The following is an 18742-nucleotide window of genomic DNA, read 5'->3' on the forward strand; positions in this document are numbered from 1 at the left end:
CACCTCAAGCGTGACTGTGGCAAAACTCTTTGCCATTTGATGAACGTTCTTGGGGGCTTATTTACAAGGCTCTTGCACCACTTTTGCATCATTTTTAACATGGGAAAAGTGACGCAAAAGTGTCGCAAGAGGCTTGTAAATAAGCCCCTTGGTATTTGATTGTGATAAAGATACAAGAAGGATAGAATCTGTTTATGCGTGGCAGAAGTAGTCAGTCAATCAAAAAACATTTATTCGGTCTATATATACACCATAAAAGCACAGAAAACGATTATAAAAACATACAGCGGATTTTAAAAAAACATATTACACATGCCTCTTAAAAAAATACTGATATGCCAATAAATGTGTGGCAGAAGTATATATGAATGCTTGATGAAAAAGCTGACGTTAGGCGGACAAAAATATATTTATTTAAATCCAAATTTGTATTTGAGGAATACAAATACAGAAGTGTATCCATGAAATGTACAGGCTTCTGTTTCACGCAGCAGGATGTATTTATTTTTAAAAATGTATTTCCTGTTTAAATGTGTTTTTTCAGTAACAGGCAAACTGAAGCTGAAGTTTTAAATAAAATGCCTGCACTTTAAAAAATATAATTAACACAAGAATTTGAGCAATAATTCACGCTGAGTTCGGGAGACTCATTACTTTTTTTAGTTCCTTGGAACCAACTAGCACTTCCTTAAATTGTTATTTCTTCCCTGGGGGAGGCATTTCATAAATCTAAAGCTTTGATGATATTATCTCTACAGTTGTCTGAGGCATGAGCGTGCAATGTTGATGTAATCTCTCTGCTAATCAGTCTGCTTCAGAACGATGGGCTCTCTATATCACAGAGGAGTAGCACTGACACGTGGCCCTATATAGCTTTTCCATGGCCTGTGACTGTGAGATGTGTATACTCTTTTGATTTGCCCACCTTGCCCATTCCATGTAGCATCCCAGCCATAGCACAGAACTGAGAATTCACTTGGAAAGGGCTCATGGTAAAATGATGGGACCTCGCGTAATCTGATTTTCTTAAAGGTCTGTAATACATGTGGCTCGTTAGCCAACCTCTAGAAACCACTGCATATAATAACCACCCAAAAGCACCATGGGGAAAGCCTTCCATCCCCTCGCCACTGGTACTCACCTCCCACATCTTCTTTTCTACTACAGCCTGGAGGTTGAAATGGACCAATCTCTCCATATTCAGGTATTATATCCACCCTGATGGTTTCATATAGCTGCCTAAAGACATGATCCCATGGATTCCACAAAGGACAGATGTCCTTCCAGACTGTCCAACTGATCAGGTGAGGCATGACCTTATCCCATTCTATCTCACAATGTGCATAGGAGACATGGGGAAGGTACCCAGGTGAGTGGTGCAGAAGGCAATTAGATCAAAACTAAACAATATAACCCCGCCAACTGGAAGGGTATCCTCTACCACCCTCAACTTTCCTTCATACATGGCAAGATCTTGGAAGACATTAGTGGGGGAGTTACAGAAATAAACTTAGAGGAAACATATTTCTTCAATACTAGTTATTTTATGAGGCAAACAGTTAAACAAAGTTCATTTTCCAAAATCATAATCTAGAATCTCATACACTGTCCTCTCCCACGCCCCATGTCCCACGGCCCATGCCCCACGCCCCACATCCCAGCATAACCATGCTGCACTGCAGGTGCAGCAAACCACTGGCACCACCACCAACCTGGCCTATGTTACTCGTTCACGAGAAGGGAAGGCGGTGCATTGAACCCTACATCCCTTGGCTTCCATCACACTCCCTCAACTTAAGCAGCAAACATTCATAATATAAGGCAATTAATTACACTCTATACCCACTCTGCTCCTGCAGTGGCCCATGTGTGGTGCAAACACAGTGGACTAGCAGTAGGACCCTGGGAGTGCTGCTCGACCACATACATAGTTGCATTGCCAATTTAGCTTTTCTCCTGCACAACTTAGGGATGTTTCCCCTTCTTAACGTGCCTCAGGAAAACACCTCAGAAGCTTCCCTTATGAGGGTTGCAGCTCGTATCAGCACCCTCTGTGCTGGTGTAATTAGGGGCCCAATGATGAAGCATGCCACCTAAGGGAGGATGAGGACTTTTTTTCCTTTAAAAAGGATTATCAGAGCATCCTTAAATCAGTACGGTGCCCCCCACTCATTTTGCATTGAGCTGGGAGTCATTTTGCAATTTAGTATTTTAAGCCTCTTCATGATTCCGTCCTGAATTACTTGCCTCCACTTGGGTGGGAAGCACTGGAAAGGGAAAATGCACAAGCAGCACACTACTAACCCTGTAGTGGTGGCCGACACAGTGAAGAGGTGGTAAGGTGGGTGGAAGGGGCATGGGGGAGCAAGGGACGGGGGTGCAGGGGGCTGGGGTTTAATAATAAAAAATAAAAAAAACACTTACCTGAAGCTGCTGGCCAAATTGTCCTCGTACCTCGGTATTCTGCTGCTTCCTGGTCCCAGCAGACACTGGGACAGCAGCGGGAACTCCCTGTGCAATCCCTGTGCTGCTCTCATGCTATGAGAGCAGCAAAGTGATTGGCCTGAGCGGGCTGGTTTGACACTCCATTCAGGACAAGGAGTCTGTGCTGTTTCTCCAACCCAGCTTTCAATACAGCCTGGTTGGAGAAACCTAAGTGAGCATGTGTGTTTGGTCGGCCAGAGCCAGCTGGCCGAATACACATGCGTACTTATCAGTGCACAAACAAGTCCTCCTACCCCCTCCCGTGCCCCTGGCACCGCCCCTTTCTGCACACACTGGCTCAGAGCAAGGAAATGAAAAAAAAAACAATTAGAGTATATTGTTTTATTTTTCACCTGCTGGCTCTGAGGCAGTGGGGCAACGCTCCTCCGCCATTGCGAAAGAGCGTCCATTGGCCCTGTTTACTGAGGGGAGGGCCTGGTCGGTGTCATCAGCTGCAACCACAGTTAAATATTAATTCCCCCATAACATTTTAGCATTTAAGCCATTTCTAGCACAGAATTCTTCATAGTTCACAAAGGCAAGCTAGGCCCCCCAAAGCTTATGTGAGTCATCCTTATGACAGCACAGTATTAAAGCTAGACTGCTCTCTGGGCACTTTTCATAGAATAAGAATACGGTAGTAGATATTGTGAATCCCTCCATTTATGTGGCCATCTTGGTGGACATGCACAGGCATTACTCCATCCAACGTGTCCATTTTAGTGGGCATATGTGGTCATTTGGGCATATCTCTTTCCTTAACTCCTTACATCCTGTATTACAACTTGTTTTTCTGTGCAACAATTTAAAAATGTTGACATATTTATTCGCCCAAATCTTTTCCTTTGTACCAATGCCAATGAAGGCAGCATAGCGCAATTTTCGTCACAGCCCCCCCTCCCCTAATGGTCTCCTCTGTCCCTGCTCCCTGGTTTTATTCTACTAACTTTTCTTCTTCTGATGTGATCTTCCTCTGGAATGAACCTATCTTTACAGGTGCTAAATACGTCATCACCGGCGTACCCTTCCCTGATCGTGTTTCCTTGTCACCCTCTCCATCTGCCCATTGCTCTCCAGAAACTTGCACCACAAACCTTCTAAAAGTCCATAAAATAAAAACCTTTGTCCCCCCATTACCACTTACCTTCCTTCAGTCTGTTCACCTGTCAAGCATATGCTCATGGCCCATTCTTGGTTACTATGTCCTTCAATCCTCGGATCATTTTGACCATTTTGCACTCTTACACTCTTCCCAGTATCAAATATCTCTTGGTCCATGCACTGTCTGACACTCTCCATTGTTCTCCATTCACTTTCTGTGTGTTCCTTACTGCCATTGTCATTACTCCCTCAGTATTGGATCAACCTAGACACAATCATACTCTGACCACCGCCTTGGGTAGAAACATCCCTACAACATGTCCTTCTTGCCCTTGGACCACCTTGTTGACAACCCAAGTGCCCTATGTGCCCTTCCTCCGGAGATGTCTTCCTGTGTCGCCTTAATGATGTTATGGTCGACTACGATGCAGCCAGACCATTGCTTCGCCACCCCTTCCATTGTATTAGACCCATTGGTCCCTGTCCCAGGTCTACCACCCATTTGCTGCACTACTGCTGATACATAGGCCTGTGTCTCCCTTGATCTCCCTATCCTTCATGGACCCTCTGTTGTACGACCATCTTTGAGAGCTGCCCCTTCTGCTTCCATCTTTTCTACTAGTACAGACCGGGTCACCGCACATTGTCACCCATCTTGTTCAAAAAAGTTGGAGGCCTCTGCACCAGTAACTCTACCCCTCCGCACATAGAATGCACAATCAAAATATGGGCCTTTGCTACGCTGAGGTGCCTACTTTGGTATCCCGAGGCCTGTCCATGCCCGTCACTTCAACTATCTGGAGCTCTACTGCTAACATTCCTTTCTGGTGCATTCCTCAACCAGTGCCTGTCCTACAGTGCAAACACTTTGTGTCTGACTCATGGACCTACTGTTCCTACCACCTGTACCTTTCTTCATAGTTACAATTATTTTCAAAAGGCTAGCCCTCATAGTCCTCGTCTTCCTCCCTGGTCCTAAGTAGCCCTAGTGGCGCCTACCCTGATTGAGGCCCGTCGCCCTGCTCCAGGCTAGGTCAGCCTGCCCTTTGTAGTCCTCACTCCTCTATGGTGCTTTCTAAGCCATGTGCCACCCAGGTCACATGTCCCTTTCAGGACTCTGGCACTGCCTGGTGGGGATCCCAGCACTTCATCTGCCAACCAAACAGATGCCTCCCTTCAGGGCTTTCTTGTGTTAAAAAAGTCTGCTGGAGTCCCAGCTTCTTCATTCGGCCACCGGCCAGCTGCCCACAGCACCTTAATGACTTTGTCGATCTCAGCTTTGGCACAGCTCGCTACACTGCCAAGCTTCTCCTTCGACGAGCAGAATAAATTCATCCTCCCCCTTCGCATGTGCCCTGTCATGCGCTGACAGTACAGCCATGCGGCATCTACATCATAAGCACAAGTGCCGCCCTCGCTCTTCCTCAACTGCCTTGGATGCAGAGGGCAGTGCCCTTACCCACAGCCCACATCGCCATTGCTGTGAGGACAGCGAGTTCCCATAGCTAGATGTATAAAACTCCAGACGTTCTACTCCACTGGTGGTTTTTATATAAATGTGGGGCACCATATCCGACAATCCTTGCTCGAGGAGGTTTGTTTACGAAGCCTGGTTGAATGTACAGTAGAGATATTCTAGCACAGGTCAAATTGCTGAAGAGGGGGTTTACATCAACCTCTTGGGTTACTGCTACAGTATTTTTTGCATTTGAGGGGTGTGCTGACAGCATCTCATGGACAGACATCACAGTGCTGAAAAAGAGTTCTTTGAGTCTGGCCTAATAAACACATGGGTGACTTTATCTACTGAACGAGGTTAATTTACTCTACTGATATTAATACATATGGGTTAATGTAAACCTGCAGATTGTCTAATTGCTATGCATAATCGAACTTTCCAGAAAATGTGCACTGCAGAAATCATTAGGGGGGAAATGGAATGGGCTGAAATGGCTAATAGGCAAGCGACAGCTTTCCCGCCTTCAGTTCCATCCAAATCATCCTCTTAATCCTTACCTCCCCTTTCATGCCTTCCGGAGGCTCCGCAGCAAAAATAATTGCCATCATCCCCACACTGGAGGCCTCTCGTAACATCCTTTGTGCGGCACAAAAAGAGGATTGTGCGACTCAAGTTATGAGCAATGTGTTTTCAACTATCAGAAACACCAGGAAACCTATGAAAAGAGGCGTCGGAACAAGCACGGCTGATCGTCATGTCTTTCAAATCTATCTGCTGGTGCAGATAAAACCACGAACAAAGGGCCACCATTATTATGCACAGGGCTCGGAGCGGCGTTCAGCAAGCAGCGGGCATAATTATAAATATGCAGTTTCAGTCGCCACCCTCCGAAGCAGTCCGTCTGAGCTGCTGAACTACGCCATCTTCTTTAAGAAGGAACTGGAAGGAGAAAAAAAAGCCAACTTTTGTTGAATTGTTTTTATTCGCTGTGAGACTCTGGGTAAAAGAAATGTCAAACGCCGGTGTTACAGAAATTGAAAAGGACTTTTGCACCACGCTGGTAATAGAGAGAAAAAGTTCAGACTAAAACATTTAACTGTGTCTTGCAAGAGCAGGTTTTCCATTTCTTGAGGTTATACAAGTTCGCTTGAGCCACTGATGAGGGATGTCTCAGAAACTCTTTCAAAAAGACGATTTGGTTCATTCCAGGAGGAGATTGTCTGTGGAAAAACGAGAGGAAAATATAATAAAAACGCACATAAGTCTGAAAAACTTGATTTCTTTAATTAGACAGAAAATGGCACATCTGATTAAAAAAACAGCTTACACATTTCTGACCTGCACGTGGCCCAAATTATTTATGAGCCGTAGTAGCAGTTGTCACCATCAGAACTATTGCCTTTGTTCCTGCACTATGCAAATAAAGATTTCCTTATTCAAAACTCCATTCTTCTTCATATTTATGACCACTTGCCCCTAACCCTCACCTCTTGGTACTCTCTGCCCACCTCCATACATGCTATTTTTACATGTATCCATCCACAGCCAGGTGTCTTTTCCTGCAACACTTCGTCTGTGATGGTTTCCTGGCGCGTAGATCTTGGGGTTCTTGCACTGTGTCCACTTGAACTACGCAATCACTAGGAGGTTGTTCTGTCGGCCACACGAGGTGACCTGTTTCTTTCCAGTGGCCCCTATTGAGCGGCCTTCTCCTGTAATTGAGGCGGGCTCTGGTGAAGCAAGCTATACGGAGCCTGCTCTTTGGTTGGCACTCCCGCCACCGCCTGCAACCACTGTATTGCACTGCAAAAGTTCTGCACACCAAGGGGCACATTTACAACGAAAGTGGCGGACCGCGGCGCTAAACCAAGAAGGCTAATGCCACGCTCTGTCACTTTGGAAGCGCAAGGCTGCACCATATTTCCAACAATACAGTGCAGCCCTGCATTTCTCCCTGCCCTGGCGCTAAATTTAGCTGCCTAGCTCCAACGCTGGCCCCCTTTCACTCTAGTGCAAAGGGGGCTCCGCTGTGAAAATGATTGTTTATGTGCAGGAAGGTGTCTCTTCCTGCACATAAACAATCATAAAGGGCGATTTGTAACTTCTATGCGTGCTGCTTGTGCAACACACATAGAAGTTGCAATTCGTCATTTTTTAAATGATTGTTTATGTGCAGGAAGGGACACCGGCTGCACGTACACAATCATACATGGCGTTTTGCTGCTTCTAGTGTGCTGCACCATGCAGCACACATAGAAACTGCAAAAATGAGGAGAAAAAAAGCATTTTTCATCATTGTGCCCTATTAAGACCAGGTTTTCCCTTGTCTCAATGTTGGCACTGCCCCATATTCACCCCACCCTCATAAATATGGGGCAGCTTCAAAATCAATGGGTGTTGCAGTGGAATGCCCACCGCAACACCCATTGCCCACTCCTTTCACGCGAAGTATAGGGTGGAAGGACGCCTTATTTGCAAGGTGGCGTTAATCCCTGTTGAGTGGCTTAACGCTGCCTTGTAAATAAGGGAAGGCCCCTATCGCCACAGGAACGTAACAAAAATTGGCAGTCCTGTGGCGATAGGGACTTGTAAATATGTCCTCAAATTGGTAGGTTGATGAGCAGCCTGGCCCTACCAAGTCAATAAACCCAGTATTGCGGGATTATTTTAGAGGGATCAGGTTGTTTAAATGGGTTACAGCTGTAGTTGGTCTCCTGTAGGCCAGACTGCTGTAAGTATGGAGGCCGGAAATACGTGGAGAACACGAGGTATGTGCACACATCTCCTGCTTCTCCTGAAGAAACAGCAATTTTTTTGATTTTAGCTGTAACAAATTTTGAACCAAAGTATTACAGCATCTTTAGAGGCACAGGAGAGGACACAGGTTCGAGGACGATGCTAATGATCTGGAGATTGACCTCCACAGGAGAAGACTTGTTCACAGGACAACTTGTCTGAAATATGCTGAAAGTGCTGCAGCATATTTGATACCAGCTGAGACCTGAGTTGCAGAATCTGGTGGTGACCCTGGAGAATTACTTGGCTCTTACAGCTTTGCTATTTCTGATACTATGCCAGTACATAAACCCATCTCTTCCAGTCTATAACCTGAATAGAAGAACATTGGGAGCGTGCTGGGAGTCCTAGATGCCTGCTTCAGTGATATACTCCAGAGGCAGTTGATGCAGAGTTTCCTGAGTCTGACAGAATTTCCTTTCCGACCAGGATGTCTTCCAAATTGGTGATTCAGTATTACCTTCCTCAGTTCCAGTAGATCAGAATGTGAAAGAAACCCTGACAAGGGCTCTGTGGTTCAGGGTCAATGGTCTCAGAGGGAGGATACATGCATCGTTTTGTCCAGTGTCATCTGGGCTCTCTGATCATTTCCTCCACTCTTATTGGGCTAGGCAGTTCTAGTCCACATTGACAACCAAGTGACTCACTACTACATCAATCATTGGATGTATAAGTCTGGCAAAAGTGGCTCATTCCCTGGGGTCATGTTCCTGTTTCTTTGAGTGATTGTTACCTAGGAGGGTCCAAAATGTTCAGGCAAACCACTTCAGCTAGGAATTGTCATACTCCGTGGATTTCTATCTCCATCAGAAGTGCTTTAAAGTCTGAAAAACTGAGTGGGGAAATTCCTCCAGTACCCCATTCTTATTCCCAAGTATGCCTTCAGTAGTCTGCATGCCAGTTCGTGTGACCCCATACAGGTGCTTGATTTTCTAAGGAAGGGTTTTCAGAAGTGTCTCAGTTTCTTCTCTTAAAGTTCAATTGGCAGCCATTAGGTTATCACAGCTCATGGTCAGTCTGTGTCTGGCTCTGTTTGGTAGGGCAGTTCTTTTGTAGCCTTGAACCTCAAAGGCAACTAGTTAATTCTCTCCTGCCTTCGTGGGACCCTACGCCCACTTTGCGGAAACTTGTAGCACTTGTTATTGATGAAACATCCCTCAAAATTCCTCCTCCTGATAACATGGTTCTACAACCTGGACCAATGTTCCAGCCTGAAGTATGTTTCTAATTCCATATGGATCTGGAAATGTTGCTTTCAGATTTCTTTTAGGATTCAGCATCTCAAAAGTAGGTCACCTTACAATCCTTAAATGTCAGGTTGGCGTTGTTGATCTACCTGTCCTGCACTGAATCTTTACATTCCAGTCATTCATGTTTATAACTTTTAGGATAGCAAGTCAGGGTCATCAACCTACCACAGAACAATTGTCTGGTTAAGCTGAACATTTCAGCAGCTAATGAGTTCGCATGCCAGCTGGTTTCTTTACAGGTCCTGACTAAGTACACTAGGGTTATGATTGCTTCTTGGGTCGAAGCTCCTAACAGTTCCATCACAAAGAAATGTAGTCCCACCACTTGAGCCTTCTCACGCATATTTGTACATCATAAACATTTGGATGTATGGTCAGTACTGGTTGTTAATTTTTCTGAGGGTGTTTTGCCTTCTATCACTATTCCACATTGATGGGTACTTGTTGATATTGATAAAGTGTGTTCTCCTAATCCTCACACCCACCTCTCCCTACCCATTTTGTCTGTGGCTACTCTTGGATTACTATTTGCAGGATGCTTGGAGGTGATCAGTCAGTTTAAGAGAGCCCACGGCAGGATGAAGAGTTCATAATGAAGGGACTCTAGGCATGGAGTTCGGAGTAAGACATTTTTTTGTTACAAAGTTAAGATTGATGGTATTATTATTGCCTGTCTTAAGGGTGATCACTCACCCTCGTGTAATTAGGACTGGGATGAGGAGGACTCTGAATGGGAGCAATGATTATTACTAGTAAGTTATTCTGGGCAGTTCGCAGCACCAATGGTTTAACCCCTTTCCCAGTATGACATCCTTTGGCAAACATTTCTTGAGACACTGCTCCTCACCCAGCGATATCACCATTGTAGGTTTTACAACCTACCCATTTCAGCCTCAGCCAACACCGTAAGCCTGAACTTGAGTAGGAGGCCTTTATAAATCACATTTTATATTATTTCTCAGCATTTCCAGTGGCCTAGTTTGAAAGTAGCACCTCGAATGCATGCAGAGCAATAATTCAAGATAGAATTGTAAGTATCAAAGGGGTGATAGGGGACTCATGAAAAAACTGACATAGTGGTTATTCTCCTAATCTTGTACTTTTTCAAGGTTCGTTTGTGATTTCTAATTTTTGGTCACATAACTGCAGAAAGGTCTCTGCAAAGAAGCATGTCAACAACTTTATTTTTTGCTTTAGAGTTTTTTTACTAACTAGAGAACCCCTCTGTCTACAGAAGTTAGATAACCTGCACCTACAAGAGTTAGGTGGAACTGCAAAGTGCCTCCAAGATGTGTTTGACAGGTTCTTGAACATGAATAAGGAAGCAGCAGGATAGATAAATGTGATCTATTTAGCCTTTGGACTAGTGAGATATGTTAGTCCCAGGCAGACAAAAATGGAGGTAGAAGTACATAGTTATGGTTAGTACCCTGCCACTTTTAATAACATCTCGCCATACCTTTTGGAAAGGGGATGAGTATGTTTCAACCATAGCAGTAAAGAGCATGTATGTATTAACCCCCCGTATTATGAATAGAAGTGTAAATAGAGATGTAGGTACATTGACACGTATGGCAGCTGCAGAAAAGAAAAGCACCGCCTTGCGCTGTGCTTTAGTCCATGTTTTGTAGCTGCTAGATTTTAAGAGAAAGGTCAATGTAATTGAGAGCTTTAACATTTGTTATCCAAATTCTCTACAATTTTACTTTTATCCCTGGTTGCTTACGAGAAAAAAACGTTATTTACTCGGACTACTTGCTCACCAAAGTGTGCTGTGAGCCTGAGCAAAGTTTCAGCAATGGTACGGGTATAGGCAGGAGTTTCGTCTCCTGAAAACAACCAGGCCGAGCTAGGAGGGAGTCATATGAAGATCCCTTATGCCAAAAGCAAGTGACAGTGCAAGGGCGCACATATCAAGTGACATAAGAAAACAATTTCTAGACAGAGGCTTAAAATGCACTGAGGGTGGGGGCAGATGGCTGCATTATGCAAGCTACTTACCCTTGGTAACGTTGTTTTTGATAGAGACTCTATTTAACCGCAGATTCCTCACCTTTTCAATATTCTCCAGGTATCAGACTTGATCAGGAAACTTTTAGGCAGTACCTTTGCACACCAGTAGGTTGCGCTAAGTGGTTACATACTGAAACTGTTCCACTCTTGAAATGTAGTCACCACTCCCTTACGCTAACGTCAGTTTCTTTTGAGACTATTCACACCCCCAGATGCAAATCCTGACTTCAAATTGGCTTTAACTAGTTTGTAGATTTATACATTTGGGATTTTATTTATGAATATTGTCCAATTCACAGAATGAGCCACATGGCAGGATGAGTGAGGAATGTGACGTTAGCAAAGGCAAGTAACTTGCTCTTCTGATCATGGACGCCTCACCCTCTGAAGAGATACCAGAGCAGTAACTATTTGGAGGTGAGTTTGTGAATTTTCTCAAATCCAAATGTTCTGTAGGACTGAACTGGCAACATGTCTCTTTAGGCGAACCTGGCTGTCCATACAGTAGTGTTTTGTGAGCATATGGAGTGATGCCAATGGCGCTGCTGGACAGAAACCCCGCTTGCAGTAGCGGCAAGTTTGACCCTGGTGGAATGAGCTTGCAGTCCTTCTGAAGGCCGCTTTTTAGCTGATGCGTAGCAGATTTTGATGCAGTGAATGATCCAGTGGGAGAACTTCTTTTTCTGGACTGTCATGCCTTTTCTCATTCCAGCAAACTCTACAAAGAGTTGTTTGTCCACCCGTCGTCCTCTGGTAAGATCAACGTAAAAGCTTGGTGCTCATTTTGGGTCATAGCAATGAAGTCTATCCTCCTAAAAAGGGTAAGTGGAGCATAGAACATCGGCAGGGTGATGTTTTGACTGAAGTGAAATGGTTTCAAAACTTTTAGCAAGAAGGATACTCGCATCCGCATAACCAGTTTGTTTGGGAAAAAGGTGGTGTATGTTTGATTGACGCAGAGATCCTGGAGTTTACTTACTCACTACCCTAATGATATAGTGATGGGGAACACTGCCTTAAGAGTAGGAAGTCATGAAAGGTAGCTGAGAAATGACTCATAGGGAGTACACACTAAATATGTGAGAACCTAGTTAAAGTCCCTCATGGTATGACAAAGGGATAGGGAGGAAAGAAGTGTTGGGGCCCTATCAAAAACCCATCACAGCCAGCAATTTCAATCATGAGGTCTGGTTCAGCACCCATAAAAAAGGCCAAAAAATCTGAAAGGTACACTTTAACTGTGCCAAAAACTAAGCCTTGCAGGGCAAGAGACAAAACAGAACGTCTGATAACTTGGCCTATTGTGTGCCGTACCAAACCACAAATGTGTTCCAATGACAGATAAGCGTATGCAGTGAGGAGCTTAAGGCTGCCAAAATGACTTTCGCCACCTCCAGAAGTAGGTCAAAAGTATGCAGCTGTCACAGCTCAATCTCCAAGCTTGAAGATGGACATTGCAAAGGCCCAGGTGCAGAACTCTGCCCCATTTCTGCAACAACAGGCCATCCCGGAGGGGCCAACAGATCAGAGGATAGATGCTCAAGGCGCTCTGGGCTATGTCACCTGCGCAGGAACCAGCCATACATGAATCCGTTTTGATCCTGGTGTAATAGAAACAGTCCAGGCCGAGCTGCCAGGCAGGGGCATAACACAAGCGTAACATAAGTTGTTGCACTGTGGTACACAACAAAAATGTTACATCACAAAGGCTAACAGGTCTGCAGAAGTATCAGTCAATATTTATTTAATTTATTTGAGTGCCTAAGATTAATTCTAACATTCCACCCACCACTATTTTGTGTGCGTTAGTACCATAGCATCACAGCATGGGCTAAACCCTCAACAGGCAGAGCCAAACACATAGGGGGTCATTTAAAAAGGATACATGACCTGCCAGCCAGCGAGTCAACGAAGGCCCTGACTATGCGCCCCTACGGAAGGACCACCCGTCCAATTTAGACGTCTGCCTGGCGGGTATTTCTAAAGCTTTCAGTTCACCTGCTGGTACACGGTTGCAATAAAAGCAGAGCATTTTGCCAAGAGACCATGGAGCAAAGTGTTTTGTTGTTCAATAACAAACTGCCGAAGCAAGTGCTTCTTATTGACAAATAAACAAGCAAATGCCCTGACATGCAAGAAGTATTCTCCCTAAGGCAGAAACATACATAATTTGGGACCGTTAATCAATTCTTTGTTCCTGGCTGGGAAATAAGTCTAAACAGAGCAGATCGGCCTAACATGGCATCCAGTGGTGAACGGGCTGCCATGTGAAGGGTTTCCACCAGCCTAACTAACTGAGGGTCCGCCAGAGCAAACCTCATAGTTCACCTACCCAAATATGGGGCAAGGGAATCACCTGCTTGTAAGCCAACTTACTTGTGTTTGTTCAACTGCTCTGGAAAACTTTGAATGAGAGCCACAGTGTTTAGTTCACAGATATTTCACTGGCAGTCGATATTTTACCTCCAGAAATTATGCACTTACCTAGGGATACATTTGGAGAGTGTAGGAGGGAAAGAGAAAGGAGTGAGGCAGAAACACACTAAGAAATACGGTAAATGATCACCAGTCTTGGCGCGCGCTCCCTGCTTGTTGTTCAAGGATGACTCATCGCGGAAGCAACCTTTCTGAAAAGATGGACTGCTGGATAAGATGCTCATTATTAATTATGTTCGACAACACAACTTCCAGGAAATGACTAGTTATCCTTGCAGTGGAACAGTAAATGATTTACTTTCCATCTGTTTAATTAAAAGAGAGGCATATTGCATCCAGAGGCGAATAACAGGCCAGGCATGCTTTCAAACAACTAGGCATTAGGGATAGAGGGAGATACGTGTAACATTTCTGGATTAATCCACATGAATATGTTTTTGATTGAATAGATGAGGTTATGTGTGAATAAATCAGTGTCAGTGTAAGGTATGAAACATATAAATAATAATAATTATAAAAATATTAATACTAATAATCATAGTGATAATAACATTAATAAATAATAACAACAGCAACAACAGCAATAGTGACAATTATAATGAAGTTTTAGGGTTTATGCATATCCATCTGCAAGCTCAGTAAATAACAGACATACTCGAATTTAACTAAACTCAATTACTGCTGCGTCACATATAAGGCTTCTATAGGAAGCCCATAGATACTGGTTTTGAAACCCAAGTCTTTGCTGCTCTGCTGTCGGAGCAGTGAAAAACACAAATTAAGGGGCATATTATCAAGGGGGTTTATCTCCGCTTTTTTGGCTTTAAAAGCCAAGAAAGCGGAGATAAAATTATCTCCCTATTACCTAGCTGTCGCTAACACCAGTTAGTGACAGCTAGTAGGAGATAGCGACCATCTTGGGCCCCACTTTGCATGTCAGTGATATTTATCACTAATGATATGCAAAGTGGGCGTGCCAAGATGTTAGCGACTGAAAACAGTCGCTAACATCGCTATCTCCTATTACCAACTTTTGGAGATATTTGCGCTAAGCCTTGGTAGCGGTAAATTTTTGTCTCTAACCAAGCAATAGCGATAATTATCGCTATTGCTTGGTAATATGCCCCTAAGATTTTTGAGTGCACTAATGTCAGAGCAGCGAAAAAACGGTCCTTGAGGCCGATGCTCAGGAGGGCCCCTTCCGACAGGTCTCCAGAGATCCAGGGAAGGCTGTGGGAAGGCGAATCAAGGACCGCGATTTCGCCTTCCTCTCTTGGGTCTCTGCACATCTGAAAGAGGTGATGGAATGCCGGCCGCCACTTCCCCTGGGAGTTAGAGCCTGCACACAGCTGTGCTGACTGAGGTCTGCTCAAGCTGATAAGCAGCTCTCACAGAGCCACTGTCAGTCCCACAGCTCATTCTCTCTGCCATCACAGACCACACCTCTGCTAGGGAGGATGAGTGAAACAACAGACTGGCGGCACACCAGGCATTGTCAAGGAAATAACATTTTTAAATAGTAGGGAGGGTAGATGAGGGAGGTATTGAGGGCGCTTTTTAATTATTATTTTTATTTTTTTAATATTGGAATGGGGTGAATGTTTTTTTTTCCGATGGTAGTGTAGGAGGGTGTTAAGGAGCCAGATATATTTTGGGGATTTGTGGGAGGAGAGGGCACTAAAGTGGGTGGTCGGGGGGAGTACAGCAGGACCCCGGCCACATTTTATTTTCCTGTTTAATTTTTGGAAGGGGCTGAGGGAGGGAAAGCTACATTGTGCATGTCTTCCCCATGACTCTAATCCCCACGTGTAGCTCTTTTATATAATCAGGTGCTCAGGAAAAGAGGATTTGAGGGGCATACATATCATAAAATTCTAAGTGGCTAGTTGTCAATAATTTGGAGCTCTCCAGCTCGGGGTTTCATGTGATATTATAAGTCGAACTTTATTCTAGTTGTCTATTGAATGTTACATGGAGCTACATCTTGGATAGCAAGCCTGTTTTTGTCAGCCACCCATCGATAATTCTGAACGCTCTGTATGACTTCCACTAGAAGCCATTACCATGAATACTTAGATTCAAATTTGGTTATTCACTGCTATGATGTTCCTACTGTCCCTATTGTTGTGATCCCAGCAGGGAAAACGCTCGCGTCCCCTGTGTTCTGCCACTTCAGCAGGGTACGAGGAAACCATAGTTAGACGGTACAACACAGCTCGTAGTCTCATCCACCTTCTTCCACTCTTCTCTGGTCTTTAAAAACTCTGGGGCAGAGGCACAATGTTGGTTGTGCATTACCTGGATCAATGCTCTTAACCCCTCAACAGCAGTCCTCTGCACACCCACACTACCGGGGAAAAACAACTTTGGTTTGCAACAGCTCTCACAGGGCTTTCAGCACAGTGCCCGCTCTCATCTCTCAATGTAAGTGCAGAGACCTGATCTTTTGCAGTGAGTTGGTGAAAACGGTACAAGGGGTGGGGGGGGGTGGACAGTAGATGCCTAGGTATTTATTTTTCAATTTGGGTGGGTGGTCAGGGGTGGTTATGCAAAGGGTGGTGTGCGTGGGGGGCAGGAGACCAAGCATTTGGGGGTAAGAGTTTTGACACCCACTCTGAGGGGTCACCAATGCACATTATTTGCTGTCCATCTATAATTCTAGATTTTATCCTGCTAGCAGGAGTAAAATAGGCTAAGAGGATTTTTGAAGCATTGAGAACAAGGGTAGCCTATTTATGAGGCCTTTTGCGTCACTCTTGCAACATACAACATGGTGCAAGAGCAACGCAAACCTTAAGACAGATTTTTGAAGCCACTTTGGTTGGCTCACAGTGGCTCCAAACATCTGGAGTAATGAAACACAGTGCAAATCACTGCGTTTCAGTACTCTGTCCTGGAATGGTGTTCCATTGACAATGCGTGGGTGCAGTAGGCTTTTCTTTTTTTTTCCAAAGAGGGGTGGAGGCTCTAAGAGAAGTCAGAACATCAGGGCCTAGTTTCACTCATGCTTTACGTCAGTTTTGCATAACGTTTGTACTGCAAACTCGATGCAAATTATTGTGCTGGGAGTTACCATCCAAAGCACGTAAGGTTTGGGGAGCAGCCCTTCATCAGGGAAGGGCATGTACCAAATAAACATAATCCACTTAATAGGGAAGTAAATGACCATGCAAATCAGTTGTAATCATACCCAATCGTTTTAGACATGATTAATCATTTGCTCATACGTAAGTCTTATGAAAAATATCTCATTATTACATAATTCACTTTTGTGTGTTTGATTGTATTGTATAGCTCCCCAAGTGTCCTAATTTACAAGCTTTTCCTATCATTTTACCTGGGCTGCCCCACCCTCTTCTCACAGACATCCTTAGTTGGGATATGTGTACGTTCTCACACTATCTTCTTTGAGATCCCACAAGGTATCCCCTTTTAAGGGAGAGTAACGGAAGCAAAGAAGCCATATACAAGGATCAGATTGCACATAGTAAGGATTTCACATCTGAGTTGATCTGAAATGGTGCCTGTCCTCAGATCTGTACCCAGAGTACATCAAGAGTAACCTTGGTGTAACCACATCTACAAACCTGGATGTTTTCACTTACTGACGCTGCTTGTAGAGCACTGGTGTAAAGTGTACTGTTACTAAGTTCGCCTCCATTCCCCCCAACCTATTCCATCTGGGTTGGTGTTAAGCGCCAAGATACTCCCTTGAGTGGTAGCAGCGCTATAAAAGTGCACTTTACATTACATTACATCGCTCAACAAAGCTGGCGGTTTCTATATGTACTTTGTTGGTCACAGGGCCTCCACTGCACTTTGACAAATAAGCTGAAGTTGGAAGAATATAAAGTGTGACGCACCTCTGTGTGGCTACTACAGTCAAGATAAGGCTCAGGCCCAGCTAGTTCTTTTCATTGAGAGATTACTTGTGGTCCCTGATGCTGCACTGAGAATAACTAGTCTTCTATAGCTTATGGGACCAATATGCTTCTTTGACTAATACACGCAGATCAGTGCAGGGTTATTCCAAACATGACCAAACTTTAGGTCCATAAGGATGTTTTTGGCATATTGTATTGTAATTGTATTTATATATTTTCTCACGGGGGAGGGGGTGCGGATGTCTTTGCCATAAGCATAGTGTTGGCAGAATGATCAGGGGTTTCTCTTTTTACCACTTTTCAAATTCCAAGAATAACTTGTTCATTGCATTATTGCATTTGTACCAGTCGCAATGGCTCTGATCAAGACCTTTTTCAACATCATTAATGTAAGAAAACTAAATAAATGTGCTGCTAAGAACTGCCTTGGCGCACACTTGAGGGAATAGGAAAGGTGTTGCTACTTTCCCAGATGCACCATAGCGAACAGGTGTGTTTGTTCCCGTAGACAGGCCTTCCACCATCTGCAACAGCGCCCTGTCAATTCCCAGCTTGTCTAATCCTTGCCATTGTTGAAATATATTAACTAGTTGGAATGTCGATTTGAAGTCAATAGAAAAGGCAGCTTGAAAAATACTTTTTTTAATTTTTGTATATTTAACGCCGATCATATGCAATTGAATTTCCTGATCAATCGTCTCTATTACTTTGTGAAAAACGACTTGTGTAGCTGTGAGGATGGTTTCTTTATTGAACTTTGCAACCTACTAAGTAGAACACGGCCACCTTTTTCGCGCACCATTTAAAAGTGATGTTGGCCTATAGCTCGATGGATCCAGTCTGCTGCCCTTCCTGTGTAGAGGCAGGATGCCATGACGCAGGCCATGAATTGGTTGCTGATAGAACCGAATCGAACTCCAGTCTGTAAACGTCATACCCTGAACTACTCAAATGCAATGCAGTGCTATACTAATGGTATCTGTGTGTTTTAAAAATGCTAATTAACAATAAAAAATGATACTAACCTACACCCACTTCTTGGCAGTGCAGCTGTTCTCCATGCCACTCTGGAATCACTTTTGACCCGTTTTTGAACGAGTGGCTGCCAGCCCTACTGGCACCATTAGGAGATTCCCATTCACTGGAACTGGAATTAACAATTCCGACGTTGATTAAACAGGGATTATGAGTTAAAGTCCTGGGACTGGGAATAACCTGTTGGACACAGCATTACCAGGTCCTTTCTAGCAGATTTACTGAAATTTGCTGATATTTACAATCTGCCCTATGCAGGTGGTACAAACCTGACGAACGGGGCT

General features: G+C 44.2%; 1 protein-coding gene across 1 annotated transcript in view; it reads right to left on the bottom strand.

Annotated features, from left to right (window-relative positions):
- Nucleotides 1–6011: 6011 nt before the first annotated feature.
- STPG2 (sperm tail PG-rich repeat containing 2) overlaps nt 6012–18742 on the bottom strand; it is a 2754965-nt gene continuing 2742234 nt past the window's right edge. Inside the window, exon 14 of the mRNA XM_086961953.1 lies at nt 6012–6264. The gene's annotated coding sequence lies outside the window, so the exon portion shown is untranslated. The remainder of the gene's footprint in view (nt 6265–18742) is intronic.

This window comes from Lissotriton vulgaris, chromosome 3_1 (assembly GCF_964263255.1).
Source record: "Lissotriton vulgaris chromosome 3_1, aLisVul1.2, whole genome shotgun sequence".
Taxonomy (NCBI): Eukaryota; Metazoa; Chordata; class Amphibia; order Caudata; family Salamandridae; genus Lissotriton; species Lissotriton vulgaris.